The sequence below is a fragment of the Papio anubis genome, chromosome 12 (assembly GCF_008728515.1).
Source record: "Papio anubis isolate 15944 chromosome 12, Panubis1.0, whole genome shotgun sequence".
Lineage (NCBI taxonomy): Eukaryota > Metazoa > Chordata > Mammalia > Primates > Cercopithecidae > Papio > Papio anubis.
The window spans coordinates 49,110,037-49,135,549 of NC_044987.1; the positions used below are offsets into that span (position 1 = coordinate 49,110,037).

Below are 25,513 nucleotides of genomic sequence, written 5' to 3' on the forward strand. Positions count from 1 at the left end.
GGAGCTTATAGTGTATCGATAAATGAGAGAGTAAGGTGATGAGGAGGCCCACAAATTTGTACTTTTTTTCCATTTTTGAACTTTCTCTTATGTAACTTGTTTCTTGTGCTAATTCAAACATTGTCCCCACCATCATGGTTAACATTAATATAGTATTGTTTTGCATAAACCATGCTTAGGGCTTTATTATGTACATGACTTATTTAATATATATAATGACTCTATGATACAAGTGTTATTAATATCCTCCTTGTACAGATACGGAAACCATGGCTGAGAAATGCCAAGTAACCTACTTAAGCTTATACAACTAGGGAATGGTGGGAAAAGAAATGAAAGCCTGAGACTTTGTTCATAATAACTATGCTATACTGCCGCACATTTGGATATAACTAGTGAAGAAGTATTTCAGCATTTGGCCTGTACTGATCAACTACCTAAACTGGATATAAGATATTGTGGGTGAATTTTGAGAGATGGCAAACTTTGGGGAATTATGATATTTGGGTAGAACTTGTTTAGAGATGAATTTGGGCCTTTGGCACTGGTTACTGAATGTCTCTAAAGTTGGAGGGGGAGTAGGATCAATTACTAGGAAGAAAAATTCCTCTTACTAAGGTCCTTCATGTGAATAAACCAAAAGCTGACTGGAGGCAAAGCAGAAATTCCAAAAATTTAGGATAAACAACGTCTGACTACTTGTAAAATGTAAATGTAAAATGTAAAATGACTATGTAATTTAAAATCTCTTTAGAAGTGATTTTAAAAGAATGACAAAGCAGACAAAAGGGAGAAAAAAGTTATGTAAATATATACCAATTCTTATTTTTTACAGTAATTTTATGGAAGTAACAAATATTGTCAAATTTCATATAATCTCTAGGAGTTCCAGGTACACTGAGAAAAAAAGGTATTTAAAAAAATTGTATCATTGGAAAGCTCTGATGATTGAACCTACAGAACACACTGGACCATAATTTTGTTTTCTAACCATATGTGGTGTCTAATTTAATTGTACATTGCCCAGGCAGATGCTACAGCCTTCATTCAACCTGGAACTTACTGGACATCAGTGGCCACTTTATAGAAATTCTTCACGTAGTTGTTTTCTTTAAATTTTTACTTCATGAAGACATCCCTCTTGATGTATTAGAAAACAATTTTAAGTTGATTAAATCAACACTTGAAAGTAACACTATCCTCAAGCAATAATTTGTTGAATTTTTTTAGTTGGAGGGGACATATAATGCTAGAATGATGCATAAGTGGAAGCACAATATAGAGAAAGACATGTGGGAGTGAATCCTAATTGTCACTTCTATGTAAATATCTCAGTGACCTCAGTTGCCCCATCTTTAAACTGAGTATTTCTCACAAGGTTGTTGTGAGGCTTGAAAGAAATGATCTATGTGAATGCAGGTACTCAGTTCAGAGATGAATTGTCAGCAATTACTATTATGCTATTTAAGTAAAATATTTTTTTCTGTCAAAATGGTGGTGTATTCCTTCTATGACAAAAACTGGGATTAAGTGACTTCACAAAAATTATCTCAAGGAACTTCAAAAAAAGACAATATTCATTATATCTGTAGCTTTCTGAATGATCAATATATATCACTTTTGGTTTTTGTGTGAAAGAGAGATCTTTATTCTCCTCTAAGATACAGCTGACAACTAGTGTGGTTTCTCAGCCTGTTCCAAATGTGAACTGAATCATGAGGTCTAGAATCATCATACCCCATGAACATTCATGTCCTTGAGTTGACTTCTTTGTCATTCATATGCAGGTTCTACACAAAATATTTACATGCATTGGTTTTATCTTTCACAGGCAAGTAAAGGGACCCAGATTCCTATTTGGCGGGGTTTAAATCAGAGCTCAGAGGTTTTGTTTCATGTACGTTTGCTGTCTGCCTGGTTTGACTCATTAACCAGATTATCTCCAAAATGACACATACTCAGACATAACCCATATTATTGTTTGATATTTTGAGATCTATTATGTATTCATACAGAGATGTACAATCTGAAATAAAAAATAAGGTAAACATGTCTTATTTTAGAAACTGTCTCTTCCCACTCCTACATTTAGGTTAATTTTAAGATCCTCATATTCTTCAAACTTAATTAAAGTTACTTTTCTAAACTGCTTTTCTGCTTTTGTAAGGAATAGATGAACTTCAAGTAAGTGCAAAAAAAAAACCACACATTTTAATTTTAACTGTAAAGAGAGGGTTTACATGTTAAGATAACACTCAGGTTAATTTTTTCTAGATGCGATGTTCAGATAATATTTGTAATAATAATACTAACAATTCTGTGCTCTCATTATACTCTCCTGAGGATATGCTCATATTTATATATCTTTTCTGAAATACTGCTATAGCATTCAACATTGTCTACTCCATTAAATTTAAGTCAGTTTTCAGACCATTATTTAATACCTACAACCCTTTGAGTTAGGCATTATAATCCTCAACTTATAAAGGAAGAAACTGAGTCTCAGAGAAATTTGAAGTTTTGCTGGTGGCTAAATAACTAATGGAGCCAGGTTCAAATCCAGGTCTGCCTAACTACAAAGCCTATACATTGTCCACCATATCAAGATTCTGGAGACCCTAACAATATGGTATTTTGGGATGTATAATTGCTTATCTAGTGAACTCAGGGTAGCAAAGACCAGGAGTTGAAAACATGTGGATGCATACTAAAACTATTGCTCAGGTGAGCTGATGGATTGTAACACAAATCTTTTCTCCTAGCTGTAAAGCAATACTAAAAACCTTCAGAGAAGCTGGCAGGCATGCACCACTTTGCCTTCAGCCATTAATATATTAAGAAATTATTGAGTGTTTATCACATTCCAGAGACTAACCTAAGTCCTGGGGATACTTCTGAGAACAAACAGAGAAAAGTCCTTGTGGAGCTTACATTATTGCAGTCTTTCTCTCAAGCTATGTCAGTACTTGTAACTGATCAGCATTCCCACCTTCCCAGAAAATGAAGTGCCTCGATACATCCTTTTAATAGATTGCTGATCCCTGTTGTAGTCAGAACAGAAAATGAAGCCAAAATAGAACCGCTTTTTTATGTAAGCCATGTAAAGATCAAAGCATGCTACTTCAACAAATTTTTAAGAAAGAAAGATATTGTGCTGTATACAGAGTAGGCACAACATACTCTTTGAATAAATGAATGAATGAATAATAAATGCATGGTAATATTTACAGAACTAGTTAATGGAAACTGTACAAGTTTGTTTTTAAAGTTGTTACTGGTTATTACAGGCATTTATCTTTATGCTATATGATTGGACTCTATAGAAACATTTTATTTCTGTATGTCTCACTTGATGAAATAATATAATTTTATAATTATCAATGGTTTTTATTTGATTCACTGTGCTACATAGTATGTTAAGTACTTCTCTTTATTGAGATTATGTGTTAGGCATAATCTGGTGTTGAAGATGTGGCAGTGAACAGACAGATGAAATCCCGCCTACATTCTAGTTGGGGGTGGGAGATGGGGCGAAAGTAAAACAAAAAACAAATAAAGAAAATATGTAGTATGACTGCTAAAGAGAAAAATAAAGAGGGAGAGTTCTTTTTTTTTTTTTTTTTTTTTTTGAGACGGAGTCTCGCTCTGTCGCCCAGGCTGGAGTGCAGTGGCCGGATCTCAGCTCACTGCAAGCTCCGCTTCCCAGGTTTACGCCATTCTCCTGCCTCAGCCTCCCGAGTAGCTGGGACTACAGGCGCCCGCCACCGCGCCCGGCTAGTTTTTTGTATTTTTAGTAGAGACGGGGTTTCACCATGTTAGCCAGGGTGGTCTCGATCTCCTGACCTCGTGATCCGCCTGTCTCGGCCTCCCAAAGTGCTGGGATTACAGGCTTGAGCCACCACGCCCGGCAAGAGGGAGAGTTCTGAAGTGCTTGGAGAAGTAATTTTAAGTGGTATAATCAATCAAAAGCCTCTCATAAGGTAACATTTGAACAAAAACCTGAAGAAGGTAAGAGAGTTATCCTTGTGGATAAGAAAATTTCAGGCAGAGGGATAACATTTTGAGGTAGGCACTATGCTTTTCTTCCATTTTATGCATAAGGAAGATGAGACTAAGTAATTTGCTTCAGGTGTACAAATAGGAAATGACAGAAATAGTATTTAAATCCATGCTCTATGCACCTTTTTATTTTGAAAACATTTTTATTCTCAAGAAAAGCAAGAAAAAGTGAAGTAGAGTGAGAAGCCTGCTTTAAGATACTTAACTCTACACATATTTAGAATTAAACATATTTAGAAGCCAAATATGCATGATGGGTGGATGGGGGTTATCATAACTCAAGATAAGCATGTTTCTTTTAAGCTTAATCAAAGCTAACAAAGTCAATAGCCTCATCAAGCCCAGCCAAAGTTTTTATGATGATGGTCATTTTGGGGTTTGCAGGTCTTCGCTAATTTTCTAGAGATAATTTACATAAATTGCTAAAGGATAGTATTTGGGTGGGCTGGTTGGTTTGTACCTGATATGGTTTGGCTCTGTATCCCCATCAAAATCTCATCATGAACTGTAATACCAACGTGTCAAAGGAGGGACTTGGTGGGAGGTGACTGGATCATGGGAGTGGTTTCATGATAGTGAGGGAGTTCTCATGAGATCAGATGGTTTTAAAAGTGGGAGTTTTTCCTTCCCTCTCACCTCTTGCCTGCCGTCATGTAAGACTGCCTTGTTTTCGCTTCACCTTTTGCAATGATTGTAAGTTTCCTGAAGCCTCTCCAACCATGTGGAACTGTGAATCAATTAAACCTCTTTTGTTTCTAAATTACCTAGTCTCAAGTATTCTTTATAGCAGTGTGAAAACAAATAAATACAGTGCCATTTGTAAAGAAATAGTGCTATTTCAAGGGGTGAGTGGTAACTTTCCCATTTCCGTCTTCTATCTGCTGTTTCAATCTGAACACGTTTGTAAGAGTTCAACCTGATAGAAATAACATCACTCAGACTGGCCAAGTATTCTAGACAGATTAGGTCAAAAGACTGTCTGACTGCTGGCCATTGGCTGAAACACCAGACAAAGCCACAGGGACAAGATTACAGGGAGAAATAGAAATTCCAATATTACAAACTGACCTCTGTATTTTGTGAGGGACAAAAAAAGAAAATATCATATCAAAAGAGTGCCATCTGTTATTATTTATCTAGTGGCTGATGCATTGAGGTTGAGATTTTGGCATGTGGTGCAGAATTTTACCTTAATTCAAATACAGATGCTTCAACAGATGAAGAATCCCAATGATAATATGCAGGAAACTCATGGATAGCACAGGAAAATGAATGGATAATCAGAAAAAGAGTCATCAAGGATACCAAAAATTGTATTTCTGATATAGCTGGGAAGTGGGAGTACATTACTCCTCCACCACTGTTAAGGGTAAAAGGTTACCACAGGATTGCCCTGAAACTAGAGTCTCAGCAAAGGGGAAGCACAGGGTGCAGATTGTGAGGAGGCTCAGAAAAGATATTAATGTCTTTTTATTCATTGCTTCCCTACTTGCTCAAGTCTAGACTCTGAAGTTTTCCTGAAAAACTACTCTCAGTTCTTATACTGGAGAACAAAGGAATTCTGTCCAGCCTCAACTTTTTCTCCTTGGCATCCTTTGACTCTTACTTCTTCTGTTACTTCACATTGGCTTACCATTCTCATTGACCCTATTTTTATTTGGTAATCGGGCTCTATGCTTACATAGGATCATTCATTTTGTTGTCTTTGCATTTTGCAAGATTGAGTATGATTTGCTTTTCACTTGGCATGCAATGTATAGAGTTTAGGAAATTTTCTTGTCTCAATTATTGGCATGTTTGGTAGGACATGTGGTAACAGATGCTTTTAAGGCATTAGAAATAGCCTATAAGGAGTTTGAACCAGAGTAGGATTTTGAGGCATCTCTACCATCGCTCTCTGAATCCAAGTCATTTCTTAGTACAATTCACTAACAGAGGCTTCCTTCCTCTGACTTTCACTTAGTAAGTTGCACATTGTGTAGTCTTTATCCAGTTTTTCTTTCCTTCTTTATTTTCTCTAAACACACTTTTAAACATATCCAATTAGGTGATTACAACTGGAAATGGTAGGCTATAATTTATTTCTTATCACTGAAATGGGTAACCAATAATAATGATTCTGACGAAATGAGTATTAGAATTTCATGCCTTTGTAAAAATATATTTGAACTTTAGAACAGACCACCTTTCACTTATCAAATTATGAAGAAAAAATAGAAAGATCCTGCTGATCTTAATATAACACTGATAAAATAATATATTACCATTGAATAGAGACTCATTAAAGATTGCTTTAAAATTACATTGTTATTTGCCATCTATTCATTCTCAAACAGGATATTTCAAATGAATTTTCATTTTTTAGAACTTACAACTTGGAGCATGGGACAGTCATTTGTAAAAATTGTTTATAATGCTTCTCTCTGGATAGGCAAGGGTAAATATTCAACTTCATAAAACATGGAAGGCAAACAATATTTGAAAGAAAACAACTGATGGATTGAAAACTTTAAAATGAAATTGAAAGATTCTTCTGTACAATCACCTGGATTATTGTTGGAACAGTAATGAATAAATACTGGTATGAAAAGCTCTACTTCAACAAGTAGATAACAAGTTGATAAACTTGAGGGAAATTACAGAAATTTCATTTTATTTTTTGAAACAGGTATGGTGGCCAGGCATGGTGGTTCATGCCTATAATCCCAGTGCTTTGGGAGGCTGGGGTGGGCAGATCACTTTAGGTCAGGAGTTCAAGACCAGCCTGGCCAACATAGTGAAACCCCACCTCTCCTAAAAATACAAAAAATTAGCCAGTTGTCAGGGCACACACCTGTAGCCCCAGCCACTCAGGAGGCTGAGGCAGGAGAATCCCTTGAACCCAGGAGGCTGAGGCTGCAGTGAGCCAAGACACTGCTACTGCACTCCACTTGGGTAACAGAGCAAGTCTCCATGTCAAAAATAAATAAATAAATATTTATGACTGTAACAAGGTTTGCTTCAAGTAGCTCTCGGAAGTTAACACAGAGTTAACTCCAATTCTACATTATTTTAGTGAAACAAACATTGAATTGTAAAGGGAGTGAAATAATAGTAAATGGTTGATAGAGAAGTATGGCCTTATTTAATTTTTGAAGACTACTGGTTTAAATACGATTATTTAAATAAAGGAAAGATGATAAATAGTTGATTCAGATGGGTTTTGGGATTCCTACATTATTATGAAGAATGAAAGGAATATTTAAGAAGAATATAACAAAAGGAAGCAGAAAAAAGGACCAAAACCAAACATATAAAAGTAAGTATACTATGAGAAAAATAAAACTATCATATACGTTGTCAAAATTAATATGAGTGGATAAGTATCATATGAAAAGGTAGGCTCTCAGATTAGTCTAAAAACAAATTTCACCTATACACTGCTTATAAATGAATATACCTAAAACCAATGACAGATTATTTTTAAACAAAAGTGTAGGTGAATAACGTATCAGGAAATAGCGAACTAATTGAAAGAAGAGGAGGGACTATTACTATCTGGTTAATTTGATTTCAAGGTCAAAGGAAAAACTCACAGGAGCAAAACAAAACCCCAAACAAGCAAAAAGGCTTAGTCATTGAAAATGAAATGACACTTCTTTTAAAAATAGACCCTATATTTAAAAAGAAACAAAAGCTGAAATTATAGATTACTCTGAAATCAATAAAAAATAGAACATTTAATCTAGAAACTTATGCAATATACTCACGTAACAAACCTGCACATGTACCTCCTGAATCTAAAATAAAATAAAATGTAAAAGATTTTTAAAAAGAAACATAGATACAGCTAAAACTACATTCAGAGGAAATTGCAGATGTAATGCTTTTATTATCAGAAATAAAAATTGAAAATAAAATTGTCTCAAACTGAAGAAAATAAAAAAGGAACAATAAAATGAATCAAAAGATCCTAGAGGAAAATTAAGTGTCAATATGAGGTGAGATTAATACAAGAGAAAATAAAACAAAGTCACCAAATACATTTTAAAGTATAAATAATACCCAAAATTTCATGATTACATATGGATTTTAAAGATAAAACATGTGATAAAAGTTGGCAGCCGTTTCTGTTTTTTTTTTAAATTTGTTGTAAAATAGGAGTAAAGGGAACTTTCTTACTATGATGAAGGCAATTTATTTGAATGCAACAGTAAACAATATAATTAACAGTACAACTTTTAAAGCATGAATGACAAAATCAGAAAACAATTTGATCACTGCTTGTATTCTTATTGTTTTGAAGATTCTAACTAATGCAAGAATAATAATAGCATAAGCAGTATAACTTTTTAATAAAACAGTAGAAAATTTAGCATTATATGTAGGTGACAATATAGAAAAAGAAATTCCAAGAAAAGAAAAGTAATACTCTAAGAAATTAGTGAGTCAGCTGGATAAAAAAGTCAATAGTCAGTAGAAATTCAATATACTCCATTTACTGACTTAGAGAACCTATGTCAAACAACAATCAAAACCCACAAAACAGAACCCTTTAACCTCTCTGAGTCACCCATGAGTGCATCTTTAAAAAGGATCAAATGAAAAGATAAATATTGACAAAAGTAAAACTTTAGCTGAATTAAATTTAAAGGAGTTTAATTGAGCAATGAACTATTTGTGAATTGGGCAGCCTTCCCAGCTAGGGTAGACTCCAGTGCAGTCAATTGGTGGAAGAAGATTTATGGACAGAGGAAGGAAAGTGACATACATAAAACGGAAGTGAGGTACAGAAACAACTGGATTGGCTACAGCTTGCTCTTTGCCTTATTTGAGGTCAGGAGTTCAAGACCAGCTTGGCCAACATGGTGAAACCCCATCTCTACTAAAAATACACACACGAGCCAGTTGTGGGGGCACCGGCCTGTAAGCCTGGTTACACGGGAGGCTGAGGCAGGCGAATCACTTGAAGGAGTAAAGGAGACTTTCAGTTCAAAGAGTTGGCTACATTTAATTGGTCAAAACTCAGTGATTGGCAGAAGTGTAGGCTATGGTCTGTTTATAACTCCACTTGTTATAGTTCATAATGTACAGGAAAACCTTTGGGCTGAATGTAAGAGATGTACGGAGGCAGCTTTAGGCTAAACTTGATTTAACAATCTATGTCACCTGCCCTGTTGCCCATACATTGGAGGGGCCTAATATTGATAGCTTTACTCTCTTTTCTGATATTTGCTAGCACTGAGACTTCTGAATTGTATATTCAGGCAACTTTATTTTGTTTTAAAATTTCCCTAATGATTTTTAATAGACAACTGTTATCTTAGCCCCCAGATAAAACCTTAGGGGTTGGAACACTCTTCTCCATGTTTGTACCTCTAATCATCAGTGAAGACATGTGGACACATGGAAAGTCCTGTATTGTTACCTGCATCAGTGAATGGGCACTGGTTCATTCAGCTTTCAAATTACCTGTCACTTTAACAGACATTACAAGAGTTCTGGCTTTAGCCATGGCAGTTTATATTGTTTCATCTACGTGGAGTTATTCCAAAATTCTCTGGTCTTTTCAAAAAAAAAAGAGTGGTAACTCGATGAATTTCAGTTATTCCAAGCTGCTTTTCCTAGTAAATCAGAACTTATTGCAACTAACTGCTTTGTGCTTTCATATACCACCCTCACCCCAAGAATTTTGAAAGTTTTTAGCAAATACTAACGTATTTGCTTCCCTTAGTAAGTTAAAAGGATAAATATTGATACTTTCATATTACATTATGAGGGCAGCAGCAGCCTGTCGGGAGCCGCCGCTGAGAAGACGCCAGCTGCAGCGGGCGAGGCACAGCTGGGGTTGCGCACTCCACAGAGCCAGTTGGAGCCAGGAACAGGCAGGAGCCCAGCGCTTTTCAGAGTTGGAGGGTTGGGGGCCTCCTCCTCCTCCTCCTGGGTGCAACTGTGCAGCCACCCAGCAGTGACCTGGGTTTCCCTGTGCTCTCAGGGGCTGGGAAGTGTCCCTCCCCAGCCGTGGCCCCCACAGGCTCAGAGATGCGTGTCCCCACTGTCTGGCCTCTCTCTGCTCCCGGTCCCCACTCTGATTTTAGAGCAAAGTTGAGGCTGAGCCTGGGAGCTGTCACGTCCCAGCTGGATGTGCGTGCACTTAGGGTGGTACTGACAGGCCAGCCCCTGCCGCCTCAGCCCCCCTCTGGACTTTGGGAGCACATAAGCATGGGAGGGAGGCTGAGGGGGCACTGAGGTGGCTCCATGTGGGCCTGCAGGCTCTGTGGACAACATGATCAATGGCGGCAGGAAGCAGACAGGCTCCTGGGCAGAAAGGGGCAGGTTCCCCGTGAAGCCTCACCTTCAAGCCAAGAACGGCCTGAAGCATGGAGGCCAGGCTGTCAGTCCGTGGCTTACAGTGAGAACTCATGGTGCTTTTTCCAGACGCACTCATGGCTGCCCATGGACCAATCTGCACACACTTCCTCCCATCTGAAGCCCATGAAAACCCCAGACTCAACCAGACTCACAGAGACCTCAGAGACCTCTGTGGGAAAGAACTACCCAATTCGGGTGCCCTTGTCTTGTCAGGACAACCTGCCTGCAGAAAGCAGCTACTCACTTGGGCTCTTCTGAGAGCTGTTCTGTCTCCTCTCCACCTTAGTCACCCTCAAATTATCCATGTACCTCATTTTTCCTGGATGTGGACAAGAACTTAGGACCTGCTAAATGGTGGGACTGAAAGAGCTGCAACACAAACAGGGCTGAAACACCCCCCTCTGCAGCTTGCCACGTTATGGGTGATGAGAAGGAGAGAAGAACTGCAGCCCATCAGGGAGCCCAGTTCTAGGGGTTCTCCAAGCCAGGGCTGTGACACCCTCTTTGAGGCTCTTTGGTTCCTAGTGTCCCCAAGCTTCCCAGTGCTACTGTGTTCCCTTTATCCAGATGCAGGTGGCTGCAGCTGAAGCCGTGTGTGGTACATTTGGTCCAGTCACAGCCTTGCATGGAGCTGGCACTTGTGCTGGTGCCTGGAGCTGTCTGCCTTGCCACAGCAGCTAGCATGCCTGACTGTGCACAGTGGCCGGACTCCATGCTCATTGGCTCATACACTCTTTGCCACTCCGTGCCTGGCACCCCCTTGGCAGGTGTGAGATCCAGGCCAGTAGCGTGAGCCAAGCACAGCCTGCCAGGCCAAGTGGGCGGAACGAGCCCAGTGGGCGCGAGCAATACTCAGGCAGAAGGCGCCGCCTGCCACAGAGGTTTCTGGCTGGCAAATCGACATCCCAAGGATCCCGTGACAATTATAGCCCCTGCTTCTGGATAAGGGGTAAAGAAAAGGAAAAAAATAAAAATAAAAAATAAAAAAAATCGAATAACCCAACCCCCAGGCATTGCTAGTGTTAACTTATTGTCAAATTATTTCTGATATGTGTGTATGTCATATGTGTATTTAACAGTTTTATATCTTAGTTCTTTGTTAAATGCACTTTCAGCCAAAAAAAAAAAAAAAAAAAAAAAATTAAGACCACAATATGCTACTTTACTTCTTTTAAATATATAATGAGCTTCTGTCTAGCTCAATAGTTCTGCTTTCTTTTAGTGACTGACACCTATTATTTTATAATATGGACAAACTGTAATTTGCTCAAACATTTATTAATAAGCATTTGTATTATTTATAATCATTTGTTATTAGAAGCAGTATTGTATTGAACATCCTTAGACTTACAGCTCTGTACTCATAGGCGAATATTCTGGTAAAGCAAATTTGTAAGAGTGAAATCATAAGGTGAAAGAATAGGCTTATTTTAAATATTAAAATATTTCATATATTACCCTTCAATAAAGCTTTAACAATATATATTCCCAACGAAATTCTGTGAAAGTTGTTATTTCTAACCATTTCTCAGAACACTAGATAGTATTAACATGCTTTTAATATTGTTGTTGTATGAAAAAGTCTTCATATTTTAATTTACATATCTTCCTTATAACTGAGGTTGGGATTTGCAGTTTCTTTACTACCAAATTTCTGTTCATGTTCTTTGCTTTTTTAAGTTACCATTTTCTAATATGTTCTTTACTTTTTACTTTGCAGAACTCTTCATATTTAAGAACATTTTGGCTACTATAACTTTGATAAGTATTTTCTTCCAGTTTATTATTTGTATTTTGGCTTGTTTTTTGCTGCCTTTTGTTTGAAAATTTTGACTTTCTTATAGACAAATATGTAAATTTTATTTCTTTTTGGCTTCTGATTTTTAAGTTATGTTTCAGAAGATCTTTTGTACCATCAAGCTTACAAAAATATCTTCAAATTTTTTTTGAAAATATTGTCTTATGTACATTTAGACCACTAATTTACTTGAAATTTATTTTGAATATAATGTAAAGAGGGTCTCTAACTTTATGTATTAACAAATAGATAATCATATGCATCTAAAACATTTATTATCTTTTGCACTCTAAAGTAGAATGTTGTGTTTATCGTATATTGAGTTCTAATACATACTCGAATCTATTTTTAATCTTTGTTTCACTGATATACTCTTTTACCATACTAGTTTAGTTAAGATAGCATTTAAGTAAGATTTAATATCTGAATAGATAAAACCTTCTTATTAGCCACCTTTTACACAATATCTCTGCAATTACCAGACAGTTATTCTTCTAATGAATTTTAGAATGATTTTCTCCAACTTTTTCTGCAATTCTAATTAAAATTGTACTAACTTTATATATTAAATTGGGATGACAGGCATTTTAATTATATTAAGTAATCCTATATAAGAACATGATATATGTTGACATCTTTTGTGTCTTTCAATAAAGTTGTATCATTTATTTAGAAGAACTAAATTTCCCAAATTGTATCAAAGTGGTTTGGTCTAAATTACAACCCCCATTAGCATCTGTTAATATATAAAACTGCACTTGGCTATTGTGTCTAACATTTCATCCAGGAAAGCCAGATTCCAACAACACTTCTCTATGGTAACAGTTCTGGTCAGAGCCTGAGGCCAAATGTCAACAGTATTGTGCATTCTGAATTGAAGCATCAATATGAAGAAATTTGTTTGTTGTTCTCTGTGTTAAATAAATTTGCTAGCATTCCCCATGTACTCAAATATACACAAATGCAGTGCCATCATGGTATGATGAGTGTATGTATCTGTGTTCTTGTGAGACATAATGGAAAATTTATCTACAATTATAGAATACATTTAATTTAAAAGTGCTTCTCAGTGGTCATTCATTCACAACTAAACATGGATCTAATCTGCCTGAGAAAGAATAACATTTAATGTTGCACATACATAAATATAGTGGTGATTTTTAAAATAATAAATTAATAGAGATGAATGAGGATTATTTTGCCAATCAGTGGAATATTTTACTATCTAATTTTTCTTATTTATCTACTTCCTGATGTATGATTTGTTTTGACAGAATTCACTTCCCTCTTAGAAGGAATAACTTTAGTCCCTCTGCAGACATTTTGAGAAACCTGAATTTATGTCACCTGAGAGACCTGAAAATACATTAGGAAAGCCTAAAACAAAACTTGGAAAAAGGTATTTGCAGAAAGGACAGAATTCCAAGGGGAGTAGGTTCATGAAACTTAAGCCAGTATGGAGAGGGTTATAATAGGAATAGAGACAACAGAGCACTTACAAATGTCTTAGATGATTTTCTCTCTGCTAACAAGCAGTACTATTTTTTTCTGCACGTTTAAAGGAAGATGATGGCTATATAGACAACATGCAATGAAGAGTCAAGGCAATTATTCATTTCGTTTGGGCTTCAGCAATGTGCTGCAGAGGGAAGAAGTTGCTTTGGGGGCCTGCATTTATGCAAATCTCTAGTCTTTGCTGATTGAATTCTGAGGAAAAAAGTTACACAGTTTTCTACTTGGTCTGTGTTTTAATTGTTACTCTAGCAGTAATTAGATACAAAAACAGTTTTGCTGCCGTTTACCTTGAGGTTGTTTAACAAAGGTTGTCACGTTTAAAATATTTTAAAGAAGTAAAATGTACGTCAGATACATTTCCCACCCTATAACTAGCTCCTGGTTCTTGGGTTGCTTGGCCTAGTTTCTAATGCTGAGGAAGAGCTTCATCACTGTAATCCTGCATTTCATTTTATAAATGCCTTAACTTTGTGTGTCTACTTTTCAATAACTGTCTCATATTTGATCTTCCCATCAACCCCCTGAAATTAATGGGGACAGTTTAATTATCATCCACTTTTAAATGCAGAAACAAAGACATGGTAAGATCCAGAATCTTAGAACAGTGTATATATACATATTTTGTCACCTCAGGATTTGACAAATTCTCGGGTTATCTTAATTTAACGAAAACAGTGTGATAGCCAAAAGGGTATGAGTGTTGATACCTTAATCTTGGCTTTATTATATTACCAAACTCCATAAACTTCAATTTTATGTTTGTAAAGTGGGCATAATAATACTTAACATGCAAGAGTTTAGTGAGGATATGAAATAATATAAATGAAGCACTTAGCAATCTATATGTTGATGCTAAGTTTCCAGTGTTTTTAAATATATCTCTATCCTATATATTATATAGAACATCCTCTGATATATAGAATAGAGATAGTATATAGATATATAGGTACAGTATACCTTTATTACATAGTTTTGTAATTGATTTTTCTCTTTTCCGCTGAAATCTTCTGTGAGTTTCTTGAGAGTAGAAAACTATATTCTGTCTGTGTATTTATTTAATCTCTCTATTATCTTGTGCTTTAAATATTTATATTAATGAATTCAAAATGGGTCAAAATCTTAATACAAGAAGATAAGTAGACAAAGTTATTAGTTTTTTGGCATTTTGCAATTGTGTACCAAAATGGCTTGTTTTTGTTTCCCTGGATAGATTCTGTTACACAAATTTTAAGTTGATAATAACTGTTACTTAGGTCTAAAATAAGAAAATGTTAGGGGTTGCAAATCGAATTTTACATTTTGCTTTCCCATTTCACTTTACTCTGACAATAATAATCCACATTAAAACTGTAAGAAAAAGTCTAAGGACATACATAAATCTGAGAGCTCCAGTTTTACTGTTTTTTATTTTTAACTCATTCTAAGATTTTTAAGGACTAATACAAATAAAGCATCCTTCTTGTTTTTAGAATCTTCCAGGCTTATATTAAGCCTTCAAATTTACTGATAAGTGAGAGAAAAAAATTCCTAACTTTTCATTTTTTTAGTATCGACGTTGTTTAGCTCTGCTTCTTGGTTTTCTTTAAATTTGATACCTATGTGTTTAATGACAATTATATAACTCTAAGAGCACTACGTTCATTATTAAGTGGAATCAATCCTTGCAAGTCTTATAAGTTGGGCAAGAGTTTTTTCCCTTGGAGGATATGTCATTAAGGTTTTATATTCTCAGATGCAATGAATATTGCTAATACTTGCATTTGGGGAAAAATAAGTAATAAGGTAAATGGTATGCATTGCACCTGGTTCTTATGGATGGATTAAAATATTGGTTGGAAAAATAGCTTTTAAGTTTCAACTTGTTCGGGTACATATCAAGTTTTCCTCCAAGGTAGTGAATATTAATAATGAGGAGGAAGAAAAGAGAATTACAACAATGATGACAATGACATAAGCAATACTTCTGAAAACATTGTTATTAAAGATATTTTCAATTCTTATTTTACAGACAAAGAAAATGTGGCTCAAAGCAGTTGAGTAACTTATCTATAACTAGTACACAGTATAGCTTGCAACCAAACCCTAGTCTTTGCTTTTGTGACAAAGCATCCTCCTTATGTTTTATAGTTCCTAGTTTATGTTTGTAGGTAATCCAGAGTAACATATATATATAATTCCTTTGCCATTTTAAAATAGTTTCTTTGTATTTCTGGTTATATTCTTTTCCTTAGTCCCAACGTATATATTATTTTTGTCTTCATTAGATCTGTGAGAAGTTCATCTATTTCATTGTCTATTTTAAGAACCAAGTGTTCTATTTCTTACTAGTTTTTGTGCTGTAATTATTTTCTGATTTTCTTTTTACTGTTTAATTTTCTATTTTATTTTTATTTTTATTGCCTTTTTTCTAATATCTTGATATATAGACTCACCTTATTTTTATTCTTTCAGAAATAACCATAGTGCTTTAAGTCTCTGAATATGTTTGAAAGTGTCCCATAAATGTAACATATTACATTCTTATTTTATGACTAAGTGGTCGATTTTATTTCCTTTTTATGCAATTTTTGAAAGGCTAGGATGTATTTAGTTTTATTCCAACACATTAGTTTTAGGCTAGTTTTAGTTTCTAGCTTTAAATCACTGTGGTCAGAGAATTTTGCCTTTAATATATACCTACTTTTTGTGACATAATAAATGATAAAATTTTGTATAGTTCCATGATGTGTTAAAAGAAGGCATATTTTCTTTTTGTGAAGAGAAAAAGACTGAGCAATTGTGGCCGCAATACCCACCTAGAGCAGCAGTCGGGTTCTCCACCTAGAACACAGGAGTATGAGACTCAGAATCAGATCTCTTCTCCCTCCCCACTCCTATGAGATTTTTTTGGATCTTCAGCTACATTTTCGGCTTTCTGAGAAACCCTATCATCAAACACAATGGCCAGCAACGTTACCAACAAGACAGATCCTCGTTCCATGAACACCCGTGTATTCACTGGGAATCTCAACACTCTTGTGGTCAAGAAATCTGATGTGGAGGCAATCTTTCCGAAGTATGGCAAAATTGTGGGCTGCTCTGTTCATAAGGGCTTTGCTTCATTCAATATGTTATTGAGAGAAATGCCCAGACTGCTGTAGCAGGAGAGGATGGCAGAATGATTGCTGGTCAGGTTTTAGGTATTAACCTGACTGCAGCACCAAAACTGAACGGAGGAAAAGCAGGCGTGAAACAATCTGCAGCGATGTACCGCTCTTCTTTTGACCTGAACTATGATTTTCAGCGGGATTATTGTAATAGGAGGTACAGTTACCCAGCACGTGTACCTCCTCCTCCTCCTATTGCTGGAGGTGTAGTGCCCTCGAAACATCCGTGTGTATCAGGAAACACCTCAAGAAGGGAAAAAAGTGGCTTCAATTTTAAGAGTGGACAGCGGGTATCTTCCAAGTCTGGAAAGTTGAAAGGAGATGACCTTCAGGCGGTTAAGAAGGAATTGACCCAGATAAAACAAAAAATGGATTATCTCCTGGAAAACCTGGAAAAAATTGAAAGGGAACAGAGCAAACAAGCAGTAGAAATGAAAAATAAGTCAGAAGAGGAGCAGAGCAGCAGCTCCTTGAAGAAAGATGAGACTAATTTGAAGTTGGAGTCTGAGGGGGGTGCAAATAACTCTGCTGAGGAGGGGGACCTACTGGATGATGATGATAATGAAGACTGGGGGGATGACCAGCTGGAGTTGATCAAGGATGAAGAAAAAGAGGCCGAGGAAGGAGAGGATGACGGAGACAGCACCAATGGTGAGGATGACTCTGAAGCACATAGTGAGGTTTAGAAATTTTATTCCATTATTTCTTTACCTAGGCACTTGTCTGAGATCAAATTTTTCACCAGATCCTCTTGAGAGCTGACAGCGTGCTGGCAGCCCTCGCTCGCTCTTGGTGCCTCCTCTGCCTTGGCGTCCCCTCTGGCCTCGCTTGAGGAGCCTTCAGCCCGCTGCTGCACTGTGGGAGCCCCTGTCTGGGCTGCCCGAGGCAGAGCCGGCTGCCTCTGCTTGCTAGGAGGTGTGGAGGCAGAGGCGTGGGCGGGAACTGGGGCTGCCGGCTGCACTAGCTGGCCAGCGTGAGTGAGTTCGGGTGGGCGTGGACTTGGCGGGCCCTGCACTCAGAGCAGCGGTGGGCACCGCTGGCCCCGGGAAGTGAGGGGCTTAGCACCTGGGCCAGCAGCTGCCTAGGGTGCACCGGGTCCCCCAGCACTACTGGCCCACCCGCACCACACTCAAATTCTCACTGGGCCTCAGTTGCCTCCCCATGGGGCTGGCCTCAGGACCTGCAGCCAGTCATGCCTGAGGCTCCTGAGTCAGGTGGGGACTTGGAGAACTTTTGTATCTAGCTGGAGGATTGTATATGCACCAATCAGCACTCTGTGTCTAGCTCTGGGTTTATGGATGCACCAATCAGCACTGTGTATCTAGCTAATCTGGTGGGGACTCCTACAGCGTTTATGTCTAGCTGGAGGATTATAAATGTACCAATCAGCACTTTGTGTCTAGCTGGAGGATTGTGAAGGTACCAATGAGCACCCTGTGTCTAGCTCAAGGCTTGTGAAAGTACCAATCAGTGCTCTGTGTCTAGCTAATCTAGTGGGGACTTGCAGAACTTTTGTGTCTAGCGGCACTCTGTGTCTAGCACAGGGATTGTAAACGCACCAATCAGCACCCTGTCAAAACGGACCAATCAGCTCTCTGTAAAATGGACCAATCAGCAATGTGTAAAATGGATCAATCAGCAGGATGTGGGTGGGGTGAGATAAAGGAATAAAAGCAGGCTGCCTGAACCAGTGGTGGCAACCCGCTTGGGTCCCCTTCCACGCTGTGGAAACCTTGTTCTTTCACTCCTTGCACTAAATCTTGCTGCTGCTCACTCTTTGGGTCCATGCCGACTGTATGAGCCGTAACCCTCATGGCAAAGGTCTGCAGCTTCAGTCCTGAAGCCAGCGAGATCACAAACCCACTGGGAGGTATGAACAACTCCAGACTCACCGCCTTAAGAGCTGTAACATTCACCGTGAAGGTCTGCAGCTTCACTCCTGAAGTCAGCAAGACCAAGAACCCACCAGAAGGAAGAAACTCCAGACACGTCTGAACAGCTGAAGGAGCAAACTCCACACACACCATCTTTAAGAAGTGTAACACTCACCACGAGGGTTCGCGGCTTCATTCTTGAAGTCACCAAGACCAAGAACCCACCAATTCCGGACACACACTCTCCTAGTATCTTCAGCACATGCTCACTGTTCTCCTCATCCTTGTCCTTCCCATGTTCATTAATTCTTATTGCCCTGCGCCTAGTCCCATTTTCACTTCCTTTGATTCTCCTACTAGTTTTAAGAATGTAATTTTTGCTTTTAATTTTGATACATCTTTATGACTTAACAATAAAAAGGATGTATAGTTTTCATCAACTGTCTCCAGAATAATCTCTTGTTATGCAGGGAGTACAGTTCTTTTCATTAATACATAAGTTCAGTAGCTGCTTCCCTAACTGCAAAGGCAATCTCATTTAGTTGAGTAGCTCCTGAAAGCAGCTTTGAGTTACAAGTATGTGTGTTACACCCCCACATGAGTGTGATGTGTGGGGAGGTTCAACACAAATGTAACAATGTATTTTTGTGAATGAGAGTTGGCATGTCAAATGCATCCTCTAGAAAGATAGTGTTACAGTCTTAATATTTGTTTTCTAAAGTTGATACTGTGGGTCATTTTTGTGAACAGCTTGATATTTGAGACCTCTTTTCCTCAAAATAAAAAGTCCTTATTAAACCAGGAATTTGGAGGAAAAAAAAAAGATATTTTCTATGGAATAAAAGTTTTCATTCATGTTTATAACATCTACCTTATTAATTGTATTATTACAGCCTTTACATCTTAATTGTACTTAGGTGGGACATCAGAGCATCAATATTAAAGTCCTTCCCAAAACTGAGATTTTGTGGGACGAGAGAGTATGAGGTAGAGGTATGAGAAAGGGATATCTCTGTTCTAATCTGAAGGAATTTTCCCATGTGAGATCCATGGCTGCTATGCTGCTTTACTTAGAGGCAAAGATCCCATGAATCTTTGATAGTGATACAGAGTAGAAGTCAACATATGTGTCTTACCACTAGCTTTCTAACTGATTTTATTTAGTTTTAAAAATCAAAAAATATGTCACATAGAGACAGTTAATTCATCCCTACCACAATAGAACTAAAAAGGGGTTTTTTCCCCCTTCCAGGTACTTGTAAAATGTTGACTACAATTATCAGTGATTTTGCATATTTGTTTCTCCTTGTTAGTTTCATGACTCTTTTAATTGATAAGTGAGGAAGAATCCTAACTAGCTGTCTTCCTACCCTAAAAGAAAGCTGATTATGTTCTTTCAATTTTATTATACTTTTGCTCATTAATGTGCTGGTTTATATTCAAGAATATGGAAGTTCCATATTAAATAAGTGAACATGTGTTGTTGGTTTCTATTTGCTTTCTATTTGATTTGATTTCTATTTTGCTTATCCTGTGCCAATCATCATTATAAGAAGTTAAAATTGTGATTAATCATCTGCATCTCTAAAAGGGTATCTCACACATTTTCCAGAAACATTTTTATCATTAGTTCATAGGAATGTCAATTTTCCAAGAGAAATAAAGGCCCTGTGTTCCTTATGTGGTTATTATTCTTCACTTTAGGAGATAACTGAGAAAGCCTTGCACTCCAAGGTGTCTTGGACATCTTTTGGTCAGTTTTCGCTAGTGAATAGATGATGGTGATGACCCTAGAAGAGAGAGAAGGAAGGGTAATTGGGGCAAATGTGTTCTTCAAGGGCAAGTGTTTGTTTGCATCCTATATGGTGAGGGTGGAGGTTGTGTATTAACTGATATCGCCAGTAGGTTTTCTTCTCCCATTTACCACAATATTGTGGTGACTTGATTAGTTTTCTCAGACTGGAGTAGTAAAATTAATCCCTTATATCTGAAGCAACAACTTCATATAATTATTAAGAGTATAATAATATATTAAGAGTATAGTAACATTAAGAGTATAATAACATAATAATTAAGAGTAATTCCGGTTAGTGACAGCATAAAGTTGGAAGCCTCTAGAAATGATCCTGCTATGCGCTCTTTGCTAAGAATGCTGGATGACAGAGTTTTAAGGAGAGTGTGCCTAAAGATGAGTCAATTAGTTTAGGATTAGACATTTAAAATTTAAGTTTGACAGATAGAAGCTCATCATTAATTTTAATATGAGCAAATTTCAACAAAGTAGTAGGGCAAAAATCAGGTTACAGGAAAAAAGAAATGAAAAAAAAGTGGATAAAGAGAATATGACATACTCCCTGGACAAGTTTTATGAGAAAAGCTAGAGAGAAATTGGTATACACCTGGAGAGAGTTGGAGCAAAACAAAACAAAAAACCAAAACACCCTAAACTAACATTTTTAGACTAGAACATAGTTGACCATATTTTCAGGCTGAAGGAAAAGATTTAGGAAAGAGGAGGATGTCAAGGATATAAATCAGAGATCAGGAAACTTTTCCAGTAAAGGACTAGATAGTAAATATTTTAGGTTTTGAGGACCATAAGATATCTGTAGCAACTACCCAACTACTCAACTCTGTCCTTGTAGCATTGAAGCAGCCATAGAAAATATATGAACAAATGGGCATGGCTGTTTTTGATAAGAATTTATTTATGATAACATGTAGCAAGCCAGATTTGACCCACAGGTTTGCGAACCTCTGCTGTAGATGGGAGAGCAGAACTGAAGAGAGTAGGAAAAAGGCATAGGGTGAGGATGGCTGTGACTGTGGGTTTGCTTTCTAGGTCTGGCTGTGGTATAACTGTGCAGGGAGAACACACCTAATGAACTCAATTTTATTAGAAGACTGAGGGCTATCTAACCTGTCAAAATGAGGAGCTAAAGGCAACTAAGGACTTGGAGGCAGATGGTGATGATTGAGAAGTTTTTTGAGGGAAATGAGAGGGGAAGTTGATTAAAGGACAGTGACTAGCTGAGTGTGGAAACTGACTACTTAGAAGTTGCTCTTAGTGTGTGTGAGTTCCTTTCCCACAGAGCTTCATTCCCTAGGTGTGAGTTGAGAGAGACCAGATGCAGTATTTATCTGGGATTTGGATTTGGATTTTGCTGAAGAGTTGCACCTGAAGAATTGCACTATAAGAAATCAAAGACATTGGTGAGCAAATAGTTCAAATGAACAGTCATTAGTTTCAAGCTGGCTAAAGAACAAGATGAAAAGGGACCAGTAAACTGAGAAAAAATAAAAAAATTAAAGTGGTGGATAGCTCTGTGAGGTTAAAGGATAGGAGTTGAAAAAGGAGTGAAGAACTATTAAGATAGGAGATTGAGGTCAAATAGTATAGTAATTTAGTAAATATTCAGGATGCATTTTTGATGGATTGCTATCCTGAGTAAAGCTTACTACCTGAGGCTGATAATAACATAGGTGCAAAATTAAAACATACACACAATTTATTTTCTCAACTGTTAGAGTTTTGATTATTAAAATATCAGTGACAATATTATTATATGAAATTACCCTTGGTTAATTTCAGTAAGAACAGCATGGGAATTTGACAATGACATTTTTATCTATAGTTTTTAAAAATTTCTATTTTAACCTTTTTAAATTTTGAAAAATTACTTCATTTGTAATAAAACTAGTTTTCAAAATATTCTTTTTTTTTTTTTTTTTTGTAGTAGTCATTATGTTGTTTGGGTGCTGCTCCCAATTCATAAATCTAGTTCATTTCATAAAATCAGAGATAACATTGATTTCCATTCTGTAATTTCTATGAGATAAGTTACCATAAAGTATTATAAGAGTTTGAATTTAAGATTATTAAGGGATAAAATCGTGGTACAAAGTTCCATATAACACTTGATTCAAATTGTGGAAACAATTCTTGACACAGAAGATAAATAGCTATGGTTTACTGAGTATATACTTTCTCAGTAACAGGCACTGTATTATGAGCTTTGTAGATTTATTTGGGAAAGTTCATAGAAGCTGGAGTTCTAAGTTTTTGCCAATATCTGTAAATTGTGTTCTTTTAATCTTTTTCAAGCATTTGCTCTTTTTGCCCTGTGAATTTAAGGCATTATCTTATACATATTTTAAGGTGAAGTAATTAATGCACTCAGTTATGAAAGACTGGTAGTTTATTTAAGATTATTTTTTTGAAAACAGACACCTGTCACAGCTAGGAAAGCTAGGTGGTTTGTTTTATGTTTTGTTATTTTAAAAAAACACAGGCTAATCTACTGAAAGAAATATATTTTCATTAGGTGGTCTCTTATAGTTAAAGAATAAAATGTTGGACTAGAGCATAAACTAATGTGTTAAATTTTAGACTACAAACAGTGTGTTTAGAAGTATAAACTTAACTGAAGACAGCAAATGAATGTGTGTGCAGCATACAATTAAGAATTTTCCAAAGACCAAATGGAACATGTTACAAAGAGAGATACTCAGTTTGAAAAGCCATGTCAATCGCACACAATTTTGGCATCTACTACTTCTGTAAATTTTCAAGTATTCATTTCAGTGCTCTTGGTGACTTAGCTGCCCTTAATGAACATAAGAGACACCATTATTCTGAGTCAAGAGGGGAGGATTAAAATACAAGTACAGGTATAAATAGTTCTGTAGATAGTATGGAAGTCGAAAACTGTCTGATAACTTCAAGAGACCATAATCTGCTAAGAGATTCAGAAGGGTGGTGATAGAAGACTCGGGATAACTCAGCAGTAGTGAAGGCCCCACAGAGCTTGGAGATCATAAATCTGGTGCAATTACCAATTGCTGAAGTAATTTGATTTTCTCCAGAGACATAAGGTGCCCAAGACAGGTACCCTAGACAGGTAGAGAGGACCATTTATAGAACCAATACAGGTTTGGGGTGTACCAAAGGAGGTATGTGGAGCTGATGTGTGTTAGGTCAGAGTGGGGTTTTGAAGTATGAATCATTTTACTTACCAGTTATCTTCCTTCTAGAGGGTTAAAACCAAAGAAAAAAAGTAAGTCAATACTGTACTATTTATTGCTGGGTAGAAATAGCTACCTTACCATGGGCAGAGCCAGAAATATGGAGGAGAAAGGGATGAATGTAACCCTCCCTCTAGAGTAAAGAGCTGAGGAGAGGGATTGAAGTGAGATATTAAGGGGTGAAGCTATAAAGATGATTTTTCTTTCCATCTGTTTAGTGCACTGGTATAGTTTCTGATGAAAGCAAGTCATCCTTAAGCAATACCTACTCTTTTCTAAATTAAAAACTGCATATATAAGGAAGAATTACAAGGAACTAAAACATATTGAGCACCAAATATGTACTATGTCCTGTGATAAGAACTTTGCATATCTTGTTTCATTTATTCTTTACAACAACCCTCTGGGTAAATGTATTGTTTCACTGCTTTTACATAAGTAGAATTTCAGACTCAGAAAAGTTAAGCAGTTTGCCCAAGGCTACGCAGCTGGATTTGAGTGAAGCCATAATTTAAACCAAGCCTAGCTCTTAAGCTTATAACTTATAGCACCAATCTATTCTTATTGTTGATGTCTTTGTTTGTTTTACTGTAAGAATCTAGATTTCTTGATATTAGAATCCTCTCTTTTGAGGAGAATCTAGATGTTCATATACAAATTAATTTAGTAATGAAGTGCTAACATTACATACAGATGAAGAAATGTATTATGTATTCTTACCAAAAAAAGTCTTTTAAAGAAAAATCACTCATTCTAATATTTTAAGCCTTTGATAGCATAATAACAGGCACCTTAAAAAAAATCACTTTCCTATAATCCCTAGCTGCTGCTTGCATGAATGTCATCTGCCAATATTTCATATTAGGATAGATTTTTTTCACTAGATTTCTAAAAGAATATTACATGCAACTTGTCAAAACAGCTACAAAGAATATACTTAGTAAATTGACTTTCAAAAATTTTATCTTCTCTTATGGGCATTTCTTTCCTTCTGTATTTGAAGATTTTGATTTCATGAGCTAGATGTTTACTTGTGCCTGTTATTTATTATTTAGAACAATTGCACTCATACTTTTCAAATCATCAGGGAACAGGAGCTGATAATTTGTTTTCTCCTGTTTTTATCATATGCTCTGATTTAGGACATTAGTAACAATGAGGACACTTAGGGTTTTGAATGTACTTTTTAGCTAAGAATCACAAAATGATTATTTATCTTTCTAGTTGGGGCATCTTTGCTCTATCTTTGTATGGTTTCTCCATGAAATTCTTCCACTGTGGTTACTTCAGAGCAACCAGAAGTCTTAATGTTATCTGAGGGTCCAAATATACATAGTTCAAGAAAGAGGGAGTCAGACAGAAGCTACATCTCCTTTTGAGACTATCTTGAAAGAAATATAACATAACTTCTACCAAACTCTATTAATTGAGGCAAGTCGTCACAAAGGCTACTGCAAGTGCTACAAAAGGTTCAAGGGAAGGATTCATACACTCTACATCTCAACAGGGATGACAAACTTTAGCAAGAGCATGTGGAACAAAAAATATTGCAACTATTTTTGGAAAATACAATTTGATATAAAATACTATCTCTGAAGGCAGGTACATGACATTAAATTTTTCCCCACTGAAAATGAGAAGATATTTAATATTGGTAAAAGACCTTCTATGAACTTGTCACTTTATATGTATTACCTTATGTATTGCTTACAACAATTCTCTTAATTTTACAAATGATGACACAG

General features: G+C 36.6%; 1 protein-coding gene and 1 pseudogene across 10 annotated transcripts in view; both read left to right on the plus strand.

The window, feature by feature from the left end:
* The window catches only part of DLG2 (discs large MAGUK scaffold protein 2), a 2,166,350-nt gene that overhangs the window by 609,467 nt on the left and 1,531,370 nt on the right, over positions 1-25,513 (plus strand). The window lies entirely within an intron of this gene.
* Positions 6,967-18,154, plus strand: LOC103877784 (annotated as a pseudogene). The gene has a single exon (XR_637614.4). The product of XR_637614.4 is annotated as a heterogeneous nuclear ribonucleoprotein C-like (transcript).